The sequence below is a fragment of the Hemiscyllium ocellatum genome, chromosome 6 (genome assembly GCF_020745735.1).
Source record: "Hemiscyllium ocellatum isolate sHemOce1 chromosome 6, sHemOce1.pat.X.cur, whole genome shotgun sequence".
NCBI lineage: Eukaryota > Metazoa > Chordata > Chondrichthyes > Orectolobiformes > Hemiscylliidae > Hemiscyllium > Hemiscyllium ocellatum.
In genome coordinates, this window is record NC_083406.1 from 111,796,409 (window position 1) to 111,822,366 (window position 25,958).

The 25,958-nt window shown below is 41.7% G+C and overlaps 1 protein-coding gene across 2 annotated transcripts in view; it reads right to left on the bottom strand.

The window, feature by feature from the left end:
• The window catches only part of LOC132816873 (P2Y purinoceptor 8-like), a 62,656-nt gene extending 48,407 nt beyond the window's left edge, over positions 1 to 14,249 (bottom strand). Inside the window, exon 1 of one of the 2 annotated variants that reach the window (XM_060826864.1) lies at positions 14,166 to 14,249. The gene's annotated coding sequence lies outside the window, so the exon portion shown is untranslated. Of the gene's footprint in view, positions 1 to 7,095; positions 7,171 to 14,165 lie in introns of those variants that run through there. The other variant, XM_060826865.1, reaches the window with a different exon arrangement.
• Positions 14,250 to 25,958: the final 11,709 nt, after the last annotated feature.

Here is a 25,958-nt window from a genome sequence, read left to right on the forward strand (position 1 = left end):
GACTGAAATCCTATGTTGATGTAACTGAGTGGCATGTTAGGCTAATTCAGAGGATGTTTAACAGTCAACCACACTGACGTGGAGCTCAGTGGGCCAGACATTAGATTTCCTTCCTTAAAGAGCATTAGTCAACCAGTGGGGTTTTTAATACAATCCAAAAGGTTCCCAACCAATTTTAGCTGATAGAAGCTGTTTGGAACGGAGGAACATCAGACATAGAAATATGAATAAGCCATTTGATGCTTTGAGACAGCTCCGCCATTCACCAAGACTATGACTGATCTCTCTCAACCACAACTTCTGCAAAATCCCAATATTTGAATGTCCATTAGCTGCGTTCTATATTCAACAACTAAATATCCACACTCCTCTGAGGCAAAGATTTGCAAGGATTTGCAACACTTTGTTTGAAAAGATTCCTCCTCCAAAATCAAAGTCACTAACACACATACTCTGAAATTCACTTCTGTCTCATTTCTAGATTTTGTTTTAATCTGAATTCAAAATGGTGGGATTTCTTGTTACATCATTCAGTAAACTGGGCACATTCAAAAAGAGAGGAAGAATGACTGGACACAAGTAAGCTGTTGGACACTGAGATGGATGTAATAATGAGAGGGGGCCATATCAGAAACCAGTATATCCAAGGTGAGGAAAGGTTAAGATTATGCTGGAGATGGTACCTAAGAAGAGATCAAGAGATGTGGTCATTTGTTCTCGTGAGAGGGGACATCTGGTGAGGCAAGTGACAGAGATGGGGCCACCAGGAAGAAAGACAAATGGAAAGTGCTGAACAGATGGAAATGTTGCAGAGACAAGAAACTTAAATACAGTGGGATTAGATGAGGAATGGGTGACTGACGCGAGGAGATAGAGAAGACTGATCAGCCAGCAGTGTTCTGGCTCCTAGTAAAATTGGAGAAGCAAACAGAAGAAGTAGATGAAAAAAATTGGAGGAAGAAATTAAGAAGTTTACTAACCCAGGTACCTGAAATATTAGTCTTATAGTATGACTGCCACACTACCATGCCCTCTTGTAAGGAGGAGCAAGTGGTTACTGTCCCTGACTTACAGCTGTGATTATGAGAAAGTCTCTGGTCCAATGTCAACTCATAGATAATAATTAATGTCAGTGCAAATGGACTCAGGGATGGGTAGCAAAATGGACAGCAAGCTAACCTCCAGACAGAAACACAGCATAAGTATTAAAGGCAGCTACACACCCTCACAAACATTGTTAGCCTGTGCTGGGAGCATTAATGCTCACTGTTTGCACCAATAATTTTGGAATCAGAGGTGTAGATTCCAAACAGAACCCCCAATTGTAGGGTACAGTTAATCATAGAATCACTACAATGTGGAAACAGGTTATTCAGCCCATCAAATCCATACCAACCTTCTGAAGCACATTACACCAAGGGCTACCATCCCCCACCTTATCACTGTAACCTTGCATTTTCCATGGCTAAATCTCCCTATCATGCACTTCCCTGGACACTATGGGCAATTTAGCATGGCAAATCCACCTAGCATGCATATCTTTGAACTGTGGGAGGAAACTGGACTACTCTGAGGAAACCCACATTGACACAGGGAGAATGTGCAAACTCCACACAGACAGTCACCCAAGACTGGAATCAAACCTGGGTCCCTAGCAATGAGACAGCAGTGCTAACCACTGAGCCACTGTGGACTCCTAAGAAGAATGAGGAAAAATACAATAACCTTGCAGGATGGATATCTAATTGGCAAGTGAATTTCAACTTAGGTAAGTGAGTAAGTGGTGGAATGAATAGAGACATCACATACCATTTGAATAAAAGAGTATTAATTGGAGAGAAGAGCAGAAAGATCTCGAGGCAGTGTTACACAAATCTCAAAAAGTTGCAATGTACATTTAATTTAAAAAAAAACAAGCATTGTTCCTTTCCAGAGAGATTGGTATTGAAAAGCAGAAAGATACAATTAGCTTGTGTGGTACGATTGTTGGACAACAATTCAGTTCAGTCTCTTTCATTTCAAAAGGATACAGAGGTATTGGAGAAGATACAAAGTACAAGACCAGAATTAAGGTGGAAGCAGTGGTGTATTGGTCATGTCACTGGACAAGTGAGCCAGAACACAAGTGTAATGGTTTGAATCACACCATGACAGATGATGAGGTGCAGTAGGAGTGTTTTGGAATCAGAGGTACAACTTCCAAACAGCACCTCCCAGTCAAGGTCTGATCCTGGAGCTGAAAATGTGTTGCTGGAAAAGCGCAGCAGGTCAGGCAGCATCCAAGGAACAGGAGATTCAACGTTTCGGGCATAAGCCCTTCTTCAGGAATGAGGAAAGTGTGTCCAGCAGGCTAAGATAAAAGGTCGGGAGGAGGGACCTGGGGGAGGGGCGATGGAGATGCGATAGGTGGAAGGAGGTCAAGGTGAGGGTGATAGGCCAGAGTGGGGTGGGGGCGGAGAGGTCAGGAAGAAGATTGAAGGTTCTGATCCTGGAGACAAGGGTTCAAGTCCCTCATACTCCAGGTAGTGAATAATAACATCAGTAAACAGGCTTATGAGAAAATATCTCAAAAATTCAGCAATTGAAAACTAGACTAATTATGTCATGCAACCACTGTTGATTGTTGTAAAATCCCATCTGGCTCATTAATTTCCTTCATGAAAGGAAGTCTGGCATATATATGACTCCAAATCCATAGCAATGCGGTTAATTCTAAACTGTCCTTTGAGCAGTTAGAGATGGGCCATAAATGCTGGCTTTGACAGTGACACCCACATTCTATAAATGAATAAAAGAAATTGACATGTGACATATATTGATAATTGTATTCCAGATTTTTAATTCATTGAATTTAATTACCCTTGGATAGCATAGCTGGTTTTGAACTCACGTCTAAAGAGCATTAGTTCAATCTCTGAATTATCAGAAGCACAATCTTACTACTCTCAAAGCATGTTAATGTAAACAGTTTTAGGTGAATTTGAGGGAAAGCTGTTGAGTCCCTTTAAACTAATGGCTCCCTAGTTCAAATTCTTTAATGTGCAAAAAGTAAGTGTAATCTCAGCATAGCTCTGGATTCAAATAGAGTCATGGAGTGATAGAGATATACAGCATGGAAATAGACTCTTTGGTGCAACTTGTCCATGCCAACCAGATATCCCAACCTAATCTAGTCCCATTGGCCCATATCCCTCCAAACCCTTCCTATTCATATACCCATCCATTTGCCTTTTGAATGCTGTAATTGTACCAGCCACCACCACTTCTTCTGGCAGCTCATTCCATGCACGCATCACCCTCTGCATGAAAAGGTTGCCCTTTAGCTCCCTTTTAAATAGTTCTCCTCTCATCCTAAACCTATGCTCTCTAGTTCTGAATTGCCCCACCACAGGGAAAATACCTTGTCTATTTATGCTATCCATGTCCCTTATAAGACCTTCCCTCCATACCAGGAAATGTCTTGGTAAGTCTCCTCTGTACCCTTTCCAATGCTTCCACATGCTTCCTATAATGCGATGAAAAGAACTGTATGCAAAACTCCAAGTAGAGCCGCACCAGAGTTTTGTACAGCTGCAGCATGACCTCATAGTTCCAAAACTCAATCCCTCCAGCAATAAAAGTTAACACACTGTACGTCTTCTTAACAATCATATCAACCTGGGTGGCAACTTTCAGGGATCTATGTACATGGGCACTGAGATCTCTCTGCACACTACCAAGAATCTTACCATTAGTCCAATACTCTGCATTCCTGTTTCCCTCTCCAAAATGAATCACTTCACACATTTTCGCATTAAACTCTATTTGTCACCTCTCAGCCCAGCTTTGCACCTTATCTATGTCCATCTGTCACTTACAACATCCTTCCGCACTGTCCGCAACTCCACCAACATTAGTGCAATCCGCAAATTTGCCAACTCATCCTCTACACCCTCATCCAGATCATTTATAAAACTGACAAACAGCAGTGACCCCTAAAACAGATCCTTGCAATACACCACTTGTAACTAAACTCCAGAATGAACATTTCCCATCAACCACAACCCTCTGTCTTCTTTCAGCTAGCCAATTTCTGATCCAAACCATTAAATCACCCTCAATCCCACGCCTCCATATTTTCTGATCACCTACGGTGGGGAACCTTATCAAACATCTTACTGAAATCCATATACACCACATCAATCACTTTACCCTCATCCACCTGTTGGTCACCATCTCAAAGAACTCAATATGGTTTGTGAGGCATGACCTCTCCTTTACAAAACCATGTTGACTATCCGTAATCAAATTATTCCTTTCTAGATGATTTTAAATCCTATCTCTTATCATTCTTTCCAACACTTTACCCACAAGCGAAGTAAGGCTCACTGGTCTATAATTACCAGGGTTGTCTCTACTCCTCTTCTTGAACAATGGAACAATTGCTATCCTCCAGTCTTCTGGCGCTATTCCTGTAGACAATGACGACATAAAGATCAAAGCTAAAGATTCTGCAATCTCCTCCCTAGCTTCCCAGAGAATCTAGGATAAATCCCATCTGGCCCAGGGACTTATCTATTTTCACGCTTTCCAGAATTGTTAACACTCCTTCCTTACGAATCACTATCCCATCTAGTCTCATATCCTGTATCTTAGTATTCTCCTCAATGACATTATCCAGTGTAAATGCTGACAAAAAGTATTCATTTAGCACATCTTCTATCTCCTTGGTCTCCACGCACAAGTTCCCACTACTGTCCTTGACTGACCCTAATATTACAACAGTCATTATTTTATTCCTGACATACCTATAGAAAGCTTTAGGGTTTTCTTTGATCCTACCTGCCAAAGACTTCTCAAGTCCGCTCCTGGTTCTTCTTAGCTCTCTCTTTAGTTCCTTCCTGGCTAAGTTGTAACTCTCAAATGTCCTTACCGAGCCTTCATGTCTCATATTTATATAAGCTTCCTTCTTCTTCTTGACAAGAGATTCAACTTCTTTAGTATACCACAGCTCCCTCGCTCAACCACTTCCTCCCTGCCTGACAGATACATACTTATCAAGGATACACAGAAGTTGTTTCTTGAACAATCTCCACATTTCAATGTACTCATCCCCTACAGTTTTCGTCCCCATCCTATGCATACTAAATCTTATCTAATCACATTATAATTACTTCTCCCTATAGCTCAAATCCTCCAACCCTGGCAACATCCTTTTAAGTCTTTTCTGAACCCTTTCAACTTTCATAACATCCTTCTGAAAGGAAGGAGACCAGAATTGCATGCAATATTCCAAAAGTGGCCCAATCAATGTCCTGTACAGCCACAACATGCTGAAAATGGAAACTGAAAAGGGAACAAAGTGAATGTTCTAACCAAGGTATAAACCTCCCCCAAACCTCAACCCACTCCCCTCTCACTCACTGCCATTTCTAACAATCCCATAATTTCATAAATCTCAGTAGTTCCATTTACACTCACTGGAATGCACCAAGCAAACCACCATGCATGGGGAGGTCACACCACTGAAAAGCAGAGAATCAAACCTTGGCTTTAGCAACCCACCCATTATGAAGAGCGACAGTCCTGTTAACTCAGAGAGAAAGATTCACAAGAATACTCCATGGACAATAGCCTTTCTAGAACTGTTAAAACTACTGAGTGTTAAATAAACTGCAGCCCTCTGTCAAACACTGCCATTACAGAGAGAGTGATTTAGCTAGAGGCTCACCACACTTGCAGCAAAGGCAGAAGTTGTGAAGGAGAGCTGGAAATTGAACCCACAATGTTGGTAGCATAGACCTACCACTCAGCAAACTGAGTTAATCAACCACGTTGTCCACAGCAGTCACTCTCACACAGGCAATATTCACTCAGACACACACTTACACAACATTCACACGAGCAGACTATATTTACATAATTTACACTCAGACATACACAAACAATATTCATACTGACAAAGACCACATTCACAATTTTCACTCACACACACACACACACAATGTTCACACTGATAAAGAGCCTTTTAACATACACTATTCACTCAGACACACATTTCCACACAATATTCACACTGACAAAGATTATATTTACAATATTCATGCAGACACACACAATATTCACACTGACAAAGACTATGTTTACAGAATATTCACACAGACACACACAATATTCACACTGACAGGGACTATATACAATATTCACTCAGACACTCCATATTCATGCTGACGAAGGCTATATGTACACAATATTCACCCAGACACACATAATATTCACACCGACAAAGACTATATTTACTATATTCATGCAGACACACACACAATATTCACACCAACAAAGACTATATTTATACAATATTCACTCAGACACACAATATTCACACTGACAAAGACTACATTTACTATATTCATGCAGACACACACACAATATTCACACCAACAAAGACTATATTTATACAATATTCACTCAGACACACAATATTCACACTGACAAAGACTACATTTACAATATTCACTCAGAGACACAATATTCACACTGACAAAGACTATGTTTACAGAATATTCACCCAGACACACACAATATTCACACCGACAAAGACTATATTTACTATATTCATGCAGACACACACACAATATTCACACCGACAAAGACTATATTTATACAATATTCACTCAGACACACAATATTCACACTGACAAAGACTACATTTACACAATATTCATTCAGACACACATTTACACACAATATTCACGCTGACAGAGACTATACACAATATTCACTCAGACACTCCATATTCACGCTGATGAAGGCTATGTGCACACAATATTCACCCAGACACACAATATTCACACTGACAAAGATTATATCTACATAGTATTCACTCAGACACACACTGACAATGACGATATTCACAATGTTCACTCACACATCAAAAAAAATGTTCACAATGATACAGACGACGTCCGCAAACACAGGAGATTCACTCTGAGACAGACACTGACAGTATTCACTCACACACCCCACTCGCAGCAAGTTGTCCACACAGTGGTCAGATGGCATCAAGAGAGTTGCTGCCTTAAGAACGCGACGCGGAGCGACCCGAACGGGACTCACCCGGGCTGTAGGGGCTTTCAGATCCACTCTTGGTCCAAGTTCCTCGACTGAAGATGGATCGCAGCCTGCCTCCCAAGCGAGAGAATGGGGCTGAGAGGCTGGGGTGGAATTCGGGAACTAGCACAAGGGGGCAGATAGATGCCCCGGCTGTGGGAGCTCTCCCTAGTCAGCGTTCCTCAGCTGGTGAGGATCTGCGCGCTGTAACCTTGATCACAACGCCACGTGTTTTGAGTTTTGGTTTCTGCGGTACTGTGTGGGAAGCTAACGACTTGTCAGGCGAAGAGGCTTTTCAGACCGAAATGTGTAAAGTCTGTGGAACAATGAGCCATTGAGTTGAGAGGTCACAGATCCTGTCAGATAGAGCGCCCCTGCACTCTTCAATACTGTCACGCCGTAGTCTGAGTTTGAGAATACATCGCAGATGGGTTTACAGCAAAGTAAAACAAAAAGGCATTTGATTTTCTTCCTCTTCCGAAGGGCGCCCAGAGAGAAGCTGAGGCACGTTTGGAAGTAAAACGAAGTACTGCGGATGCTGGAACTCTAAAACAAAAGCAGAAATTGCTGCGGAATTTCTGGAGACAGAGCAAGCAGAGTTAATGTTTCAGGTCCAGTGACCTTTCTTCAGCACTTTGTTCCAATCCTCCCACAGAGTCGGACGTTTCTGAGAGACCTCCCCCCACCAAATGCAGCCTTCAGCCCAGCCCGGCCCAGGTCAAATCCTGGAGCATTGCAGAGGATTTGGCATCATTGTCTGAACTTTCATGAACCAGCTTGCACCTGTAAGAGGTGACTCACCGGCTCTGGATCCTCTCTGTCTATCTGCAACCTCTTCTGCTCCGGACTATGGTACAAACCCCTGTAGACTCGGGTAACTCCCTGCCCAGTAACACCTCCCTTGTAGCCAATCCACAGAGAAGAGAAAATCCGGCACCCTCTGACACTGTGGCACTCCTGTTGTATGGGGAAGGTTAGGTAAAAGCAATGACTGCAGATGATGGAAACCAGACTCTGGATTAGTGGTGCTGGAAAAGCACAGCAGTTCAGGCAGCATCCAAGGAGCATTAACATCGATGTTTCGGACAAAAGCCCTTCATCAGGAATGCCAACAGTGTAGGACCCTCCCTGAGGACACCACTGGCTGTTACGTAATTGGATTCTAAAATAAATCTCTGGGATCATTTCAGTTAATTCGTCATCGAGATGTACAGGACAAAAGTAGACCCTTCAGTTTTAACTCATTCGTGCCTACCAGATATCCCAAACTATTTCGGTCCCATTTGCCAGCATTTGGACTCCAGGGTGACCCCTGTAACCATGGAATCGTTTTCTGTGGTTTCAGTTACCCACGGTTTACCACAGCCAGAACATATTATAGGGAACATTCTGGAACCAGGGACCAGGAGGCTGCCGGGAAGGCAAATTTCCCATTTAAATGAATGGGTTCACACCTATCTGTGATTTGGGCTCCCGCTGTCAGTCTTGAAACATATCCCCCGCAGGTACGGGGAGGGGGGTGTCTACTGTATATTCCTCTAAACCCTTCCTACTCATATCCCCATCCAGATGCCTTTTAAACGCTGTAATTGTACCAGCCTCCACCACTTCCTCTGGCAGCTCATTCCATACACACACCACCCTCTATGTAAAAACGTTGCCCCTTAGGTCCCTTTTAAATCTTTCCCCTCTCACCTTAACCATAGGTTTGGATTCCCCTTCCCTGGGGAAAGACTTTGGCTATTCGCTGTATCCAAACCCCCGATGATTTTATAAACCTCTATAAGGTCACTGCTCAGCTCTGGCACTCAAGGGAAAATAGCCCTAGCCTATCCAATCTCTCCCTGTAGCTCAAACCCTTCATGGCAACATCATGGACAGGATGACTGCAGCCATAGGGTAAGATTTTCACTATAGGCTTTAAGAGCTCATTGTCTGGAGAACTGGAGCCACAATTTGCTCCAAATGAATATCTGGAGCAGAAATAGACCATTCAGCCCATCGAGCCTGTTCCACCATTCAACAAGATCAATTGATCCATTGATGGCTAGGGGGTGAGCTTTCAAAGCAGGCAAGCCAGTAGTGGAATGTCCAACACTGAGGTATAGCAGGTTGGCATTCCAGGGAAGTGGCAGAGAGGGATGTACTCCCTCCAGCTTTTTTTAATTTGTCAAAATCAAAAAGATGTTGACCAGGGTGAACAAAGGAAAAACTCCACCACACAGTGGCTTACAGCTGCAACTCAAACCAGGCAGGCTGAAAGGGCATCTAAGCCCACACTGGAGGACTGGTGCTCCAGGCTACCAGCAGAAAGTGGCACCCAAGATTGTTGGGGTGGAGCATGAAACCTCCAGAGGCCTGGGGACCAAATGGATAGTTTTGAATCAGCCTCAATGAGCCTTTGAGCAGCCTTAGTTACTACCTGCTGCTTCAACGCCTCGAGTCTACTCCAGCATTCAATACGATTACGACAAATCTCACCTCAGTTCTTTAACCAATTACTAATTAAACATCTGTCTATCTCCTCTTTAAATTAATTAAGTGTCACAGGCATTCTGGAAGTAGTGACTATCACAGATTCATGACCCTTTGAGATAAATAATTCCTCTTCATCTCAGTTTTAGGATAAGGGGTGTTTGGTGCACAAAGGGAAGTAAGAGTGAGGTGCTGGAAAAGCACAGCAGGTCAGGCAGCTTTTGCCAGAAACGTCAATTCTCCTACTCCTTGGATGCTGCCTGACCCGCTGTGCTTTTCCAGCACCACATTCTCAACTCTAATCTCCAGCATCTGCAGTCCTCACTTTTGCCTGCACAAAGGGAGGTGTCCACCCTACATCTGATTTGTCAATCCACGTAAGCATTGTTTATAACTCAGTTAGATCTCCTCTCCTCCTTCTAAACACTAGCAGAGTGTTGGCAAAAACCACTCAATCTCTCCTATTAAAGACAAGCCTTTCCTCTTTGGAATTAATCTCACAAACCTTCTCTGAACTGCCTGTAATGCACTTACATTCTTCCATGCATTAAGAGGACCAAACTGCACGCAGTAGTCCAGATGTGAATTTACGCTGCATTCCCCCACAACATATTCGAGCTATGACATCCGGAACTGTTCACTGTAATTCCAGACGTATTCTAACCAGGATTTTGGACAGCTAAAGTATGACTTCTAATCTTTTGTATTCTCATCCTCCAGATATAAAGGCAGCAACAACTTTCTGGATAGCACATTCCAAGCTCATGACCTCTACCATCTAGAAGGAGAAGGGCAACAGGTGTCTGGGAGCACCACCAACTCCCAACCACACACCATTCAGGTTTGGAATTTCATTGGTGTTCCTTTCAGTATTGCTGGACCAAATCCTGGAACTCCCTCCATAACAGCAGGTGAGTGTTCCTCTACGCTGAGGGCTGCAGCGATTCAAGAAACTGACTCACCAGCACCTTCTTGAGGGCAATTACTGATGGACAATATTTTAAAACGCTTTAAAAATCCATTAAAGTTCTTGATTACATTATGTACATGTTTGTTACATTTTAATGAGCTATGTGATGTGGCACATAGAGAGAGGGTGGCAAAGTGGCTCAGTGGTTAGCACCAGGAACCCCAGTTTGATTTCAGCCTTGGGCGACTGTCTGTATGGAGTTTGCACATTCCCCCTGTGTCTGCATGGGTTTGCTCCGGTTTCCTCCCACAGTTCAAAGATGTGCTGGTTAGATGAATTGGCCATGCTAAATTGTCCATAGTGCTCAGGGATGTGAAAGTTAGGCGCATTAGTCAGGGGTAAAGTAGAGCAATAGAGTAGGGAAATGGGTTGGGTGGGTTACTATTTGGAGATTGTTGGGCCGAATGGCCTGTTTCCAAACTGTAGGGATTCTATGATTCTGAATACTGTTTCTGAATGCACCCATTTAAACTATCAAAATTACATCAGTTAACCATTTAAAAATTGACAGGTGTGTTTTATAAAAACAAAATGCCTATACATTTCTTCTTTCAGCTCTGTAATTCAAATTGCACTTACCAAAGATGAAAAGCTGCGATGAGTAAATCGCCAGAAAATGCGACAATGTCTTACAAAATATTCTCAAATGTTTCTCATGAGTTTGTAAAGGAAAAGTCACTGCCTCTTTTTTTCTAATCAGTTTTAAATGTTAACTGAAACATAGTTATGCCCAGACCAGCACTAATCAATTAGCCATTTGCTATTTTACATCCCGACTATGTATGTGGACTCCTAAGCATCTCCAAACTTTCAGTGTTTCAGTTTCGCCCCATTTAGAAAGCACCTGTCTATCCCTTTTAAGTCCATTGTGGATGACTTCAAATTCATTCACTTTGAAATCCATTTGGCACAGATTTGTTCATTTACGGAATCCATTAATATTTATTTGTTATCTTCTGTTTCCATCAGCAGTGCTATAAAGTGCTTTGGAAAACCTTGAGGATGTCGACAGTGCAAGATCTGTCTTTATCAGAGTACTATAATTGAGGTGTTTAAACTGCTCTACAACTGGTTTGTCAATCTCATTTACCAATTTATATAATGATTTGCTGGTACAGTTTATTTGGCGGGGCAGTACTGAATAAGGGAACATAGACTTCATGTCCACATTAACCTGTTCAGGGCTAGGGTCAGCAGAAACAAAAACAGAAATTACTGGTGAAATTCAGCAGGTCTGGCAGCATCTGTGGGGAGAAAGTAATTTGTTTTAAGTCTGGTGACTTCTCATCAATTCACTCTGCTTTCTTTCCACAATGCTGCCAGACCTGCTGAGTTTCACTGAGAATTTCTGTTTTTATTTCAGATTTCCAGCAACCGCAGTTCTTTTTTTAATTGTCGAGTCAGGGAGGAAGTTTTTGCTCAGAGAGTAGTTGAAACCTGGAACTCACTCACCCACACAGCTGTAGATATTGGATGAATTGAACTATTTAAGACTGCGATTGGTGTTTGGGTGAAAGAATCAAGCAATAAGAGTCAAAGACAGAAAATGGAGGCTGTGTGCAATGACAACAACTGATGATCTGACTGAATGACAAACAAGCCCTGAAGAACTGTAACACTTCGTGAATAAGGGTGTACTATTAACACCTACTGTTCCTGATTTCTGTGTAATGTTGGAATATGACTGGACTAATACAGCTCATTCCACTGAAATACAGATCTAAGCCTTCAGTTTTCTCAGTGACTCAATAACTTGTGAGTTGCTAAAACAGTTGTGACAGTGCAGTATTCATTCTATCTTTTCATTGTGAAATCAGCTGAACTGATGAGTCTCAGCTCAGTGGTACCCCTTCACCCCTGAGTCAGAAGATTCTGGGTTCAGACTCAAAGGATGATTTCTTAATGAGGGGGCATCTCATAGGAACATGTAGAATCCTGATAGGACTGGACAGGCTGGATGTGGGAAGAACGTTCCCAGTGTTGGGGAAGTCCAGACCTAGGGGTCACAGTTTAAGAATAAGGGGTGAACCATTCAGAACTGCGCTGAAGAAGAATTTCTTCACTCAGAGGGTCATGAACCTCTGGAATTCTCTCCCACTGGAAGCTGTTGGGGTTGGTTCATTCGATATATTCAAGAGGGAGCTGGATGTGACCTTGTGGCTAAAGGGATCAAGGAATATGGAGAATGGGGGGGGGGAGTGGGATATTGAATTGTGTGATCATATTGAATGGTGGGGCAGGTTCAAAGGGCCAAATGGCTTATTCCTGCACCTCTTTTCTATGTTTCTACACTAATCTAGATTGACTGTTTGGATCATAACAGATTGAGTGCTCTACTGTCAGAGGTACAACCCTTTAAATGGGATGTTTAAGCTTTCTACTCTCAGGTAGGCTTATAAGTATCTAAAAGTTAAAAAAAAGAAACCATTAAAGAATGGCAAATTTATCTTGGTGTCTTCATAAACATTCATCCCTCAACCGACATCATGAACAACAGTGGATCTGCCATTTCATTTCATTGTTGCAAATGGGATCTTCTCATGTATAAATTGTCCCCTTAGGTTACAATGGCGACCGTAGTTCAAAGGTTTTCATCAGCTGGAGTGATTTACAAATGCAAGCTCTTTCTTCCTTTTACAAATAGTCTTTGTGTCCATCTGAGACAGGCTGAAGAGTGGAAGATGAGGAGTTCAAATCATGTCTCCTATTCATCGTAAAAACAATCATCCTTGCTACATGCTTCCATGTATGTACAGGGGTTGAAATCAGGACTGAGTGGAGATGTGTTGCCTATTTGAAAATACTCATCGCTTAAGCTGAGGAAGGCTCACTTCAGGGCAGGGAGGGAAGTGTACTTGAAGCACCTCAACATTAAATAAACAAGTATAAAAGTTGTAAAGAAAGGAAGAAATCAAAGGCAAATATCAAAGAAAGCTTACAGCCTAAGGAAGAAATAGCTTTTCAAAAATAAACTTCACTTAATGGAGATTTGTTACAATCTGGAATATGTTCCTTTTTAAGGCACTGTGAGCAGATTCAGTTGTAAATTTGTTTCAAAAGTTGAAAATTTGCAAGGATGTGGGGAAACAGCATTATTGTCCTGCGAGGTCTGGAGCTAGGGACTGGTGCAGACTAGAGGCTAGGCACCAGTGTAGTCTGAGTGGGAAAACCATTGCTCTGAGCTATTATTTCTGCAAAGCTGTGCATCTCATTTCCCTATTTTCTAAGATCTTACAACTAAAGGGGCTGTAGTTAGGTACCTTTGTACCGAAGATGGCACTGTCAGTGGCTAAATATAAACTTTTCACTGTATTCATTGAGTATATGTGAAAATAAAGTTAATCCATTCATTCATCCATACTCAGTAGCTTTCTCAGAAACAGTACAATGGACTCAATGGGTTTTATCTGTGTTGCATGATACTATGTTTCAGATGACTGTGGTGTTGTAGAAAGTTAAATTGGAAAATGATAATTGGTAAAATTACTCCAACGCCTTTTTACATTCTCCCTCTGAACAATCTGATATATCGCGAAGGTAGGTGTCATTGTGCCCACATTGATATCTAAACTACTAAATGGAGCCAACACCACATCACACCAATTTCTGAATAAAAACAACAGTAACTCACAAGTTGTTGCCTTGCACTTTTCTGCCTTTACAGACATGAGGTATGATCTTGCACCTTCACCACAATAGCTTCCCTGAAAGAACTGTTGAACACAACAAGCCACAATAACAATTAGATCATGAAGCGATGACAACACCTAATGGAGAATTAGAATTAAGCCTGTTTTGTTTGAAGTTGTTTGAAAATGAGAAAGGTCACTGCACAAATAAAGCTGTGTTTCCAAGATGACAGAGCATTGAAATTAACACATACTAAGCAAAACTTTCCCCACTTTAAATAGTGTCTGGGTATTTCTTGTCATAGGAGTGTAATAAACTGTCATGATTAATTGCTATCATGGTTGAATTTCCACAATCTTTGAACGGACACTAATACAAGTGAAATAATAGGAGAGTGCATCCATGGCTATGAAATGAGAAATAATTAACTTTTGTTTATATGGTACCTGTCATGAGCTCAAATTATCCAAAAGCTACTGAAGCACTGGTTAAGCTTTAGTCACTTGTTGGAATGCTTGAAGAAATAAATGACTATGGCTTATGACAGTATCATAAGTCTGTGACCTTACTTCAAAACAATTACCATGTCTGGGTGAGACTTCCAGTTGATGGCCTCCAGGGATCATCTTCCATTAGAATGCTGAGGCTCAGAGTGAAGCAGTTGGACATTCTCACTAGTGCTGGCATTGACAGAGATGGGCATTCACCAGATAAGGAAGGGAAGCTAATGGCAATTTTGTGTTCTTTGTTAGAAGTTTTGTGAGCACCACTGGTAGGCCAGCATTTATTGCCAAGCCCTGGTAAGTTACCCCCTTGAACTACTGCAGCCTTCAGTGTATGGTCACACATATCAGAAGGGAGTTCCAGGGTTTTGACCCAGCAGAAAGAGTGGGGATATAATTCCAAGCCAGAATTGTGTGTTTCTTGGAGATGAACTTGCAGGTAGTGGCATTCCCACGTGCCTTCTGCCTGTCCTTTTGCATGGTAGAGGTCATACATTTGGTAGCTGCTGTTGAAGCTGTGCATCTTGTGTAGGATTGATGCTCTCTTTAGGCTGTGCAGCTGCTCGGTGGATCTGTGCAATTGACATGCCAACGTATTTTTATTTACTCGTTTACAGGACTTGAGTGTCACTAGCTCAGCCAACATTTAATACCCATTCCTAATTGCCCAGAGGGCAGGTAAGGGTCAACTATCATTGTGGGTCCGGGTAAAGTCAGCATTCTCCTTCCCAAAGGGCATGGGATAGGTTTCTCCAAACAATTGCCTATGGTTTCATGGTCACTATTGGGCACTGAATTTCACATTTATTAGTGAGTTCAAATTCCACCATCCGCCAGGGGGAGGTTTGAACCCAGGTCCCCTATATATTAGCCGCCTCTATGAATTGACAGACTCATGATAATACCACTCAGTCATTTCCTTGGACCCCTGTTTCCAGAACCCACTGCTATGTAGAAATCTTGAAGATCTGTGCAGCAGCAGGAAAACTTACAAAGTGTACACTGACACCATGATGCAACAATGCTGAAGGCAGTGAGTGTTGAAGGTGCAGGATACGGTGCCAATCAAGTGGATTGTTTTGTCCTGGATGGTGTCAAGCTTCTTGAGTGTCTTTGGGGCTGCACTCTGTCAGGCAAGTGGACAATAATCTATCACACTCCTGGCGTGTGCCTTGTTGATTATGGACAGACTTTGGGCAGGTAGGAGGGGAGTTACTCACTGCAGAGTTGCCAGCTTTTGATCTGCTCTCATGGACACATTTATATGGCTTGGAGAAAGTGAGGACTGCAGATGCTGGAGATCAGAGTCAAAACGTGTGGCACTGGAAAAACACAGCAAGCCAGGCAGCAGCTGAGGAGGAGGAGAGTCGATGTTTCAGGCATAAACACTTCAATGGCTGATGCCCAAAACGTCACCCCTCCTGCTCCTTGAATGCTGCCTGACCTGCTGTGCTTTTTCAGCGCCACAGGTTTTGACATGACATTTATATGGTTGGTCCAGTTCAATTTTTGCTAATGGCAGCTAATTCCTCCGCCCCCACCCCAGAACCCCAGATGTCGATAATGGGGAATTTAGAGATGGTAATGCCATTGAATATTGGAGATTAGATGTAAACATGAGCCTAGTGCTAGTTAAGAAGCTGGAAGGAAATTAGACTCAGAAAAAAAAAAGTTCCTCTGACAGGAGGAAATCCTGAACTAGGGGACATTATCTTAAAGTTAAAGCTGACACAATAAGGAAGAGAATCAGTAAAGATTTTTCACAAAGGCAGTAGAGAAATTCTCCAAGAGGTTGCGGATGCTGGAACAGTTTCAGCGCATCCAGAACTGAGGTTGAAAGATGTTTCTTGAATAAAATATCAGGAAAACTGAGGTTATTATGGATGAATTAGGTTATGGATTGAATTGAATAATGGAGCAGGTTTGAAGAGCTGAATTGCCTTCTTGTTCTTCTGCGTTCCTCAAAATGAAATGTCTAAATTGAGTATGGGTTCACCAATTATCTCCATTTACCCTTACTGGATCCTGCCTGCCCCAATATATTCACTTTCCAAACCAGAGCCAAGAAAGCTATTCCAGAATGGATGGTACAAAACATTCTACTGAAAGGAACCATATTTCAAACAAGTGCTAATGAATGGATGGAAACCTTCTTCAGCTGGGTGTAAATGGAAATACAGTTTGAACCCTCTTAACCCAAATGTCATTAGATATGTCACCAAAGCTATCACCAACTTGACCTTTTTAATTATAAAAGAAATCTGGCTTTGGAAAGAAAAATGCAGTTCTTGTACAATTGAGCCACATCTTTCTGATTATGTGGTTCAAGCTTTTTGATAAAGGGAGCTTCACTTTATTGTGGCAGAGGCTACAACTAATCTTGATGATGACACTAAACTGAGTACTGGCCTATCTTTCCATCACCAGCTAGATTAAGATGAATCCAAGGTCGAAGGTCGTGTAGCAGAATGCTATTGCAGGTTTGCAGTCTGGCTGAGAACTCATCAGCCTCAAAGTTGCATTGTTTGTTATGGTATATAAAGTAATTGATCTGAAAGAACGCAATATTTTATTCAAGATATTCACACATCTGAGACATATAATGTTCAGATTACTGTTCAGAAAATCCCAAACAAGCACAGAGAATGCTAAGTCTGGCAGCATCTGTGGAGAGAGAAACAGAGTCAACCTTTCGAGTTTGATATAGCTCTTCTTCATTTTCTGCTTTGTTCCATCCCATATGTTGCTTTGAAAATACCCAACACCATCACTTCCTGAGTGAATTTTGAATGTTTCCTTGGATCGTTAACACAGGATCAGGGTTTGAGCATTCAGTTCTCTCTACCTTCAATTAGATCACGGCTGTGTTCCTCTCTATTTGACTGGGTTCCCTTGACATGGTTTCCTAACAAAACTATGTCAATCCCAATTTTGAAATTTCCAATGGACCCTAATTCTCAATGTGTTTTTAGAAGGGCAGGATATTTTAGACACATGAGTATCACTGAATGGCCTGTTCTAATTTCAAGATTGTGCCCTCTTTTGCATGAAAGGAATTTGGTTGCTCTGTCTGTCCTAGCAAAGGCTTTAAACACATAGCACTGCAATTAGATTACCCTGGTCATCTATTTTCAAGGGTATTCATGCTTAATCAATGTAACTTCCTTTAGAACTTATGTTAAATTTAGGAAGGGGGTGATATGAACTATCCCAAAGTATACGCAAATATTAAAGTAAAGTCACCTTCAATCTACCAGGCCATAGGGTTGCAGTCTCAGAAAAAGATGCCTTTTTGTTTTCTTATTCATTCACAGGATGTAGGCATCCCTGGGTGAGCCAATGTTCTTCCCCCATTGCTCAGGGAGCAATTAAGAATCAACCAGATCATGGGTTTTTTCCTGCAATAAACAAAGGTTTCATAGTCATCATTAACTCATTTTTTAAAAATTGAATTTAAATTCCACCAAATGCCACAATGGGATTCAAACCCAGGTCCTGAAAACATTGAGGGTCACCATGCCTCAGATGAGATTGAGAAGGAGAGTGTATAAATAAATATTAAATACAAACCTCAAAGCTCTTGTATTGCATTAAAATTAGGTCAAGTTCCTCAGGTGACCTACTTTAGCTTTTATTTTCTCCTTGCTGCATTGAAATTGCATCTTTTGTCATTGTAGCAGTTCTTTTTTAAGACCACAAGATGTAAGAGCAGATGTCGGTCATTTGGCCCATCAAATCTGTTCCATAGTTCAACGAAACATGGCTAATCGACAGTCCTCAACTCCACTTTCCTGCATTTTCCGTCTAACCCTTGATTCCCTTACTGATTTAAAATTGGTCTATCTCAGCATTGACTATTTTTGCCAACTGAACCTTGATGGTATTTGGGGTAAGGATTTAACAATTTATCCTTTGAGAGATGAAATTTGCCCCCTTCCCCCCCCCCCCCCCCCACCCATTAAATGCAGAGACTGCTGGGGAAACTCAGCAGTTCTGTCAGCATTTGTGAAGAGAAAAACAGAGTTAATGTTCTGAGTCCAGTTTGGTTCTTTTTCAGAATAGCTTTTTCTCATTTCTCGGAGAAATGGGGTCTCCATATTGTGCAATAATGCACCCAGTCGTAGATTGTCCCAAAGGGGAAACATTCACTCTACATCTATCCTGTCAAGCTGTTAAGGATCTTATATATTTCAATTAGGCCTCCTTCTATTCAACTAAACCCCAATGAATGCAGGCCGAACCAACTCAAACACTTCTCATCAGACAATCCCAGTATGTCTAGGATCATGCTAGTGAAATTTATTTGGCTTGTCACCAATGCCAGTGTATCTAGACAATTAATGTATTTAGCTGATGACAGAATGGTGGTGTAATGGTTGGCACTGCTACTTCATAGTGCCAAGGGCCAGGGTTCAATTCCAGTGTTGGATAACTGTCTGTGTTGATTCTGCATGTTATCCCTGTATTTGTGTGGGTTTCTGCTAGGTGCGCTGGCTTCCTCCTACAATCCAAAGATGTGCATGCTTAGTGCATTGGCTATGCTAAATTGCTCTGTAGCTATCCAGGCTCAGTGGATTAGCCATGAGAAATATGGGGTTACAGGACGGGATGCTCTTCAGAGGGTTGATGCTGACCTAATGGCCTCCGCCTGTACTGTAGGGATTCTAGACAAGATGACTAAATGCTTTCACAATATTCTGGGTGTGTTTTTGGCTAGCTTTTCAAAGGCTTCCCTTTTTTGACTTCTCCCTTTTGATGTCAAATTCTATTTGCCTTCCCTATTGCCCACTGAACTTAGATGCTCACTTTTTGTGATTCATGCATAAGTCCCTTTATTTTCCAAAAAGCATAACCTCCAAAGGGCATAACCTAATTTTACCACATTACATTCCATCTGCCAAGTCTTTGTCCTTGAATTTAGCCTGTCTATATCCCTCTGTAGACTCTTTGTGTCATCCGCATCACTTGCTTTCCCACCTATTTTCTGCCATCTAAAAACATGGCTAAAGTACATTCATTTTCCTCATCCAACTCGTTAATATATATTGTAAATAACTGTGGGCCCAGCACTGTTCCCTGTAGCACTCCACGAGGTTGCCATCTGAAAAGGTCTTCTGTATGCCGACTCAAGTAATTAGCCAATTGTCCATCCGTGCTAAAATGTCACACCATGAGCTCTCATTAAGTAGTCTTATATTCAGGATTAAAAGCTTTTTGTAAATTCAAATATATTACACATACTGGCTCCCCCTTGCCTATGCTTCCTGTTAGATCCTCAAGGAAGCAATTAAGAAGGTAAATGGTATATTGGCCTTCATTGTGAGAGGATTAAAAGTAGGGATAACTTACCAGATGCAGCCAGACCTGTTGAGCTTTTCCAGCAATGCGTTTTTATTAGGGATAACTCACTGCATTTACACAGAGCGTTCGGCAATCCATACTTAGAGTAGATTAGGTTACTTAGAGTACGGAAACAGGCCCTTCGGCCCAACAAGTCCACAACAACCCTCCGAAGAGCAACCCACCCAGACCCATTCCCCTATATTTACCCCTTCACCTAACACTATGGACAATTTAGCATGGCCAATTCACCTAACCTACACATCTTTAGACTGTGGGAGGAAACCGGGGGAAACCCACGCAGACGGGGGAGAACGTGCAAACTCCACACAGACAGTAGCCTGAGGTGGGAATTGAACCCGGGTCTCTGGCGCTGTGAGGCAGCAGTGCTAACGACTGTGCCACTGTGCCGCCCCAACCACTGTGCCACCGTGCCACCCCGTGCCATACTGTTTGCAACTTTGGTCACCCTACTTGGATGTATGTGCCATAGAGAGTGTGCAGCAGAGGTTCACCAGGCTGATACTTGGAACTGTCCAATTAGTTCAGCTGGGGTTGCATTCACCAGTGTTTAGAAGAATGAGAAGGGAACTGATTGGAACACATCCAATTCTAACAGGATTGGGGCAAACTAGTTGCAGGGAGGATTTAAAGGCATCAAGAGTTATGGAGAGAATGTGGGAACATAGCATTAAGATAGAGGATCAGCCATGGTCACTGAATGGTAGGCTCAAAGGGATGATTGACCTACTCCTGCTCCTCATGTCTATGTTCCTACCTAAAGAATCCTAATATATTTGTCAGAGATGTTAGCTCCCTTTCGTTCCGACACATTCTTGATCATAGTCTGTATTTCTAACTGCATTAAATCCTCTATAATCAACTCTAATATTTTCCCAACGACATATTAAACTAACTGGCCTATAATTACCTCTTATTTTGTCCTTTTTTTGAACAAGGGCATCACATTGACTGTTTTCTAATTTATGGAACGTTTCCAGGAACCAATAACACTATCACATCCATTATTTCTGTAGCCATTTCTTCTATTATACTACAGGTATTACCTATTAGAATCAGGATCATTTTCATTTTTAACCCTATTCGTTTCCCTATAGCACTTCCAGTGATATTTATTGCATTTTGTCCTCCCCACCTTTTGCTCCTTGATTTTGTATTTTTTTAGGAATGCTGTCAGTGTCTTCCACCATAAAGACTAATGGAGAATATATACTCAACTTCCCTGCCATTTGTTGGTTCCCAATTATTTCCTCCATCTCGTTCTCTAAATCGCCTATGTTCATTTTGATGCTTCTCTTCCTTTTTACATATTTGAACAGTCGCGCGTTTGTCACTTTTATTTTACCTGCTAGTTGACCCTCAACATTTATTTATTCCTTTTTTAAGTCATTTTTTTTGGTGCTTCCAAGCTTCCTGATCTTGTGGTTTCCCACCAATCTCCGCCACATTTCATGTCAGTTCTCCGGGCAAATCTGCCCTCATTCCTTAGCATTTGCATTTAAGTTTAGCAATGTTGGTGCCAGTCCAGATTTCCCCCTCAAACTGAACACTAAATTCTATTATGTTATGTCTGCTGTTTCTTGAGGAATCTTTAATTCTGCAATTATTCATTAAGCATGCCACATGACACATTACTACATCCAAACGAACTGATCCCTGGTTGAATCCACAATATGTTGTTCTAAGAAACTGCCCCAAATACACCATGAATTCTTCCCCATGGAATCTGACTTCGCCCAACCTATATAGAGATTAAAATCACCCATTATATATGTACAGCCTCTTTTGCATACTCACATCATCTCTGATTTATTTTGTGTCCGATTGCATAGATACTATTAGGGGTCTGTAGACTATTTCTACCAGTGTCCTCTCCTCCTGTTTATTTCTTACTATCATCCAGATGAAATGTACACCTTTTGATCCAAAATTAATTCTTTCATTGTACTATTTCATTTTGTACTAAAAAAGGCACCCCACACCTCACTCCTTCCTACCTGTCTTTTTGAAAAGTCATATATACTTGAATATTATGCTCCCAGCCTTGATCTCCCTGCTTCTATAATGACTATAAGATCATACCCCTTATTGTCTTTGTGCCAATAATGCATTTATTTTGATATGATTATTCTCCTCCAATTTTACCGTCACTGTAATGGCAGGAACTTATGGATCATCTCTGATTGCCCTCAGGCTGAGTACAATTGCGATCGACCACATTGCTATGAAGCTGGTGTCACATGTCGGCCAGACCAGAGAAGGATGGCAGATTCTTCTGCCAGGGACATCAGTGAACTAAATGGGTTTTTACAATAAACAATGAAAATTGTTGTAGACCCCATCACTGAGGCCAACTTTATTTTCAAGAGTTGTTCTTTGAATTCAAATTCCAACAGTTACTGTGGTGAAATAGAGCTACAGAATGTTGGTCATGAACCTCTGGATCACCATGTGAGTGATCACCATGTGAGCAATTCAATCATTAGCCCTCTCCCCATCTCCCGATCTCTTAATAAGTTACAAACTCACTGTGACTGCACTCCACCTCCTAACTAATTGTTGCCTCCAATTCTGCACAAGACCTGCCATATTGTATTCATTCACAATACGTGGTTATCCCTGGCTAGGTCAGCATTTATTGTCCATCCCTAGTTTCCCAAAGGGCAGTTGAGAGTCAACTGCATTGCTGTGGGTCTGGAGTCACATGTAAGCCAGACAAGTTCCCTTCCCTAAAGGACATTAATGAGTCAGATGGATTTTTCCTACAATTGGCAATGGGTTCATGGTCACCATTAGACTCTTAATTTTAGATTATTATGGAATGACGATCCCATCATCTCCTATAATAAGATTTGAATCCAGGTCCCCAGCGCATTACCTGGGTCTCCAGATTAATAACCTAGTAACAATAACACTAGGCCATCCCAGACCAGTCTTGGGCACGTAGCTGTCATAAAGGAAGATGTTAGCAATGGAGAAAGCATTAAAACAAATAATCAGATGGATAGAAAAAAGGCACCAAGGCGCAGACTGACGTGTTATCTTGTTCTTGATGTTTTTGAGCTCACATTATCTTCCAGTGTGCGGCCACAAGCATATCAATGCTTTCTTGCCCGTGTGGGTGCTATAGTGCAGTTGAGGTTAAGTGACTGGATTAAACAGACAGACATTGCGCCCCATTTTAAAAAGCTGTGATAAGTTGTGAAAGGCATGTCACATTTAATGCCATATTCATGCAGCAATATATTTCTCATCAATAAATGTTTGCTCAGACATAAAATCAGGACTTGATTCATGGAAACAATTACAGAGGATGGGAAAACAGTTTTTTTCCAGAAAAAAAGGAAAATAAATTACTTGCCGAATTTATTCTGCCTCAGTCTTCTCAGTTCCATCTCATTTTAAAAATTTGTTTATGAGATGTGAACATCTCTGGCTGGCCCAGTATTTATCTCCTATCCCTGGTTGTCCAGAGAACAGTTTAACGTCACATTGCAGTGAGTCTAGAGTCACATGTAGGACAGACCAGAATCACAGTTTTTTTCAAAAAATTCATTCGCGGGATGAGGGCATTGCAGCTAGACCAGTATTTATTGCTGAACCCTAATTGCCCAGAGGGCAGTTAAGAATCAGCCACATTGCTGTGGGTCTGGAGTTACATGTAGACCCGATGCAGGAGGGATGTGTGACATGTTCCTTCCCTAAAGGGCATTAATGAACCAGATGGATTTGAGAGAGTTGACAAGGCAAGGTCTCAAATTCACCTGAACTCACCATTGCTAGCAAGCTGCCACTAAAGCAAATGAAAATATAAATACAGATGATCCATGTAGCATCAGTGAACCAGTGATAGCTTCACAATCTTTACACAAACTACTTTAACATTTCAGATTTTCATTATTTAATTGAATTGAAATCCCTCCACTACTATGAATTTGAACTCCGGTTCTCAGTGCGATACTCTCAGCCTGTGAATTGCTAGTCCAGCATTATGACCACCTTGTATCATTAAGCCTTTTGTTTAAAATCAACCTGCTTAGACAGGTTATGACACACCAGGTAGGACTTGAGCCTGGAGTTGTATCTTTTGGTTCAGAGGTAGGGATACTTCCACTGCTCCACAAGAGTCCCTTGAAATAAGAGGGCAAGTCATCCTTTATTTACATTGTGCACAGTACATGGGCTCTGACTAGCCAGTTCAGAGCCAGTCCCTAGACTGGGGAGACTCTCTGAATCCCCTGTTTACATCTGTCAGCCAGGGTTCCCTGATTGGCCCAGGTTAACAGATCAATAAGATCTTATATTCAATGAAATCCAGCTGGCCTCCATTCCAATTAATACAGGGCAGCACGGTGGCTCAGTGGTTAGCACCACTGCCTCACAGCACCAGGTTCCCAGGTTCGATTGCAGCCTTGGGCGACTGTCTGTGTGGAGTTTGCACATTCTCCCCGTGTCTGTGTGAGTTTCCTCCAAGTGCTCTAGTTTCTTCCTACAGTCCAAAGATGTGCAGGCTAGGTGAATTGGCCATGCTAAATTGCCCATAATGTTAGGTGTATTAGTCAGAGAGAAATGGGTCTTGATGGGTTACTCTTCGGGGGGTCGGCGTGGACTTTATTGAAGTGTCCTCTCTTTAAGTAGTAATATTTCCAATCAGGTCTACTTTGGTGAACATTCAGTACTGGGCCCAATGTGTGTCAAAGAGCTCGTTGAGAACTAGGACAGATTGTAAGACATCACAGAATCACAGAATTGCTACCACGTAGAAGGAGGCATTCAGCCCATTGTGCCTCTATTAAGATGGATGGGGAGATCTTCATCTTTCAGGATTTCAATAATGAATACTCTTCCCCAGAGAGCAATGGCAGCCTGGATTGTTGATTGTGTTTAAAGGTGAGTTGGACAGATTATTGATTGACATGGAAGTCAGGGGTTATGGAGGTCAAAAGGGAAAGTGGAGTTGAGATCAGATTAACCATGATATTATTGAATAAGTCTAAATTCAAGAGTCTAAAAGACCTACAATACACCAAGTTCTTACATTCTTATCATCTTTTTGGTCCTCTTTAAAACTTTTCATTTTTTTCTACAAAGATAACTGCAGTTTTGCCACATGACTCAAGTTTTCTGCATCTCATTCTGGGTTAGTACATCAATCCAAATTGTCATATTTCACACTAATTCAAACCAATTTCTGAAGTTTCATGTATTTGCCTAATATACATTGATATCCAGTGGTTTTGTTGGATTAAACTCCTATCTAGTTTTGATAAATAAATAAAAATAGAACCCTCCGTGCAACTATACAGAATTGTCAATGATCTGCTTGTCCCCTTTGTGGTTCTGATATAACAAACCTTTTCTCCATATTGATTCCTTGAAACAAGCTTGCCACTGGTCTGGGAGAAAGTGAGGACTGCAGATGCTGGAGATCAGAGTCGAGAGTGTGGTGCTGGAAAAGCTCAGCAAGTCAGGCAGCATCCAAAGAGCAGGAGAATCGACGATTTGGGCATAAGCCCTTCCTGATGATTCTCCTGCACCTCAGATGCTGCCTGATCTGCTGTGTTTTTCCAGCACCACACTCTTGATTCTTGCCATGGTCTAGTTTGTTTTATGATTGATCCATTTCCCCCTTCCATTAACTGACTTTATTTACTTCCTGCAATGTACTCAGTAAAGTTATGGACCATTTCTCTTAACATTGTATAATTAATTTTGACGTGATTATGTGGCCAGTTAGGAAAAGATCACAAAGCAAAAACTAACACAATGTAGGAAAATCACAGAATCTCCTTCACCAATGACTTAATTTCCATTGTAAATTCTGAAAAGGGGATGTTCATTGACAATTCCATAATATTCAGCAGCATCCACGACTCCTCCTACACTGAAGCAGTCCATGTCCAAATGCAGCAAAACCTGGATAATATGCA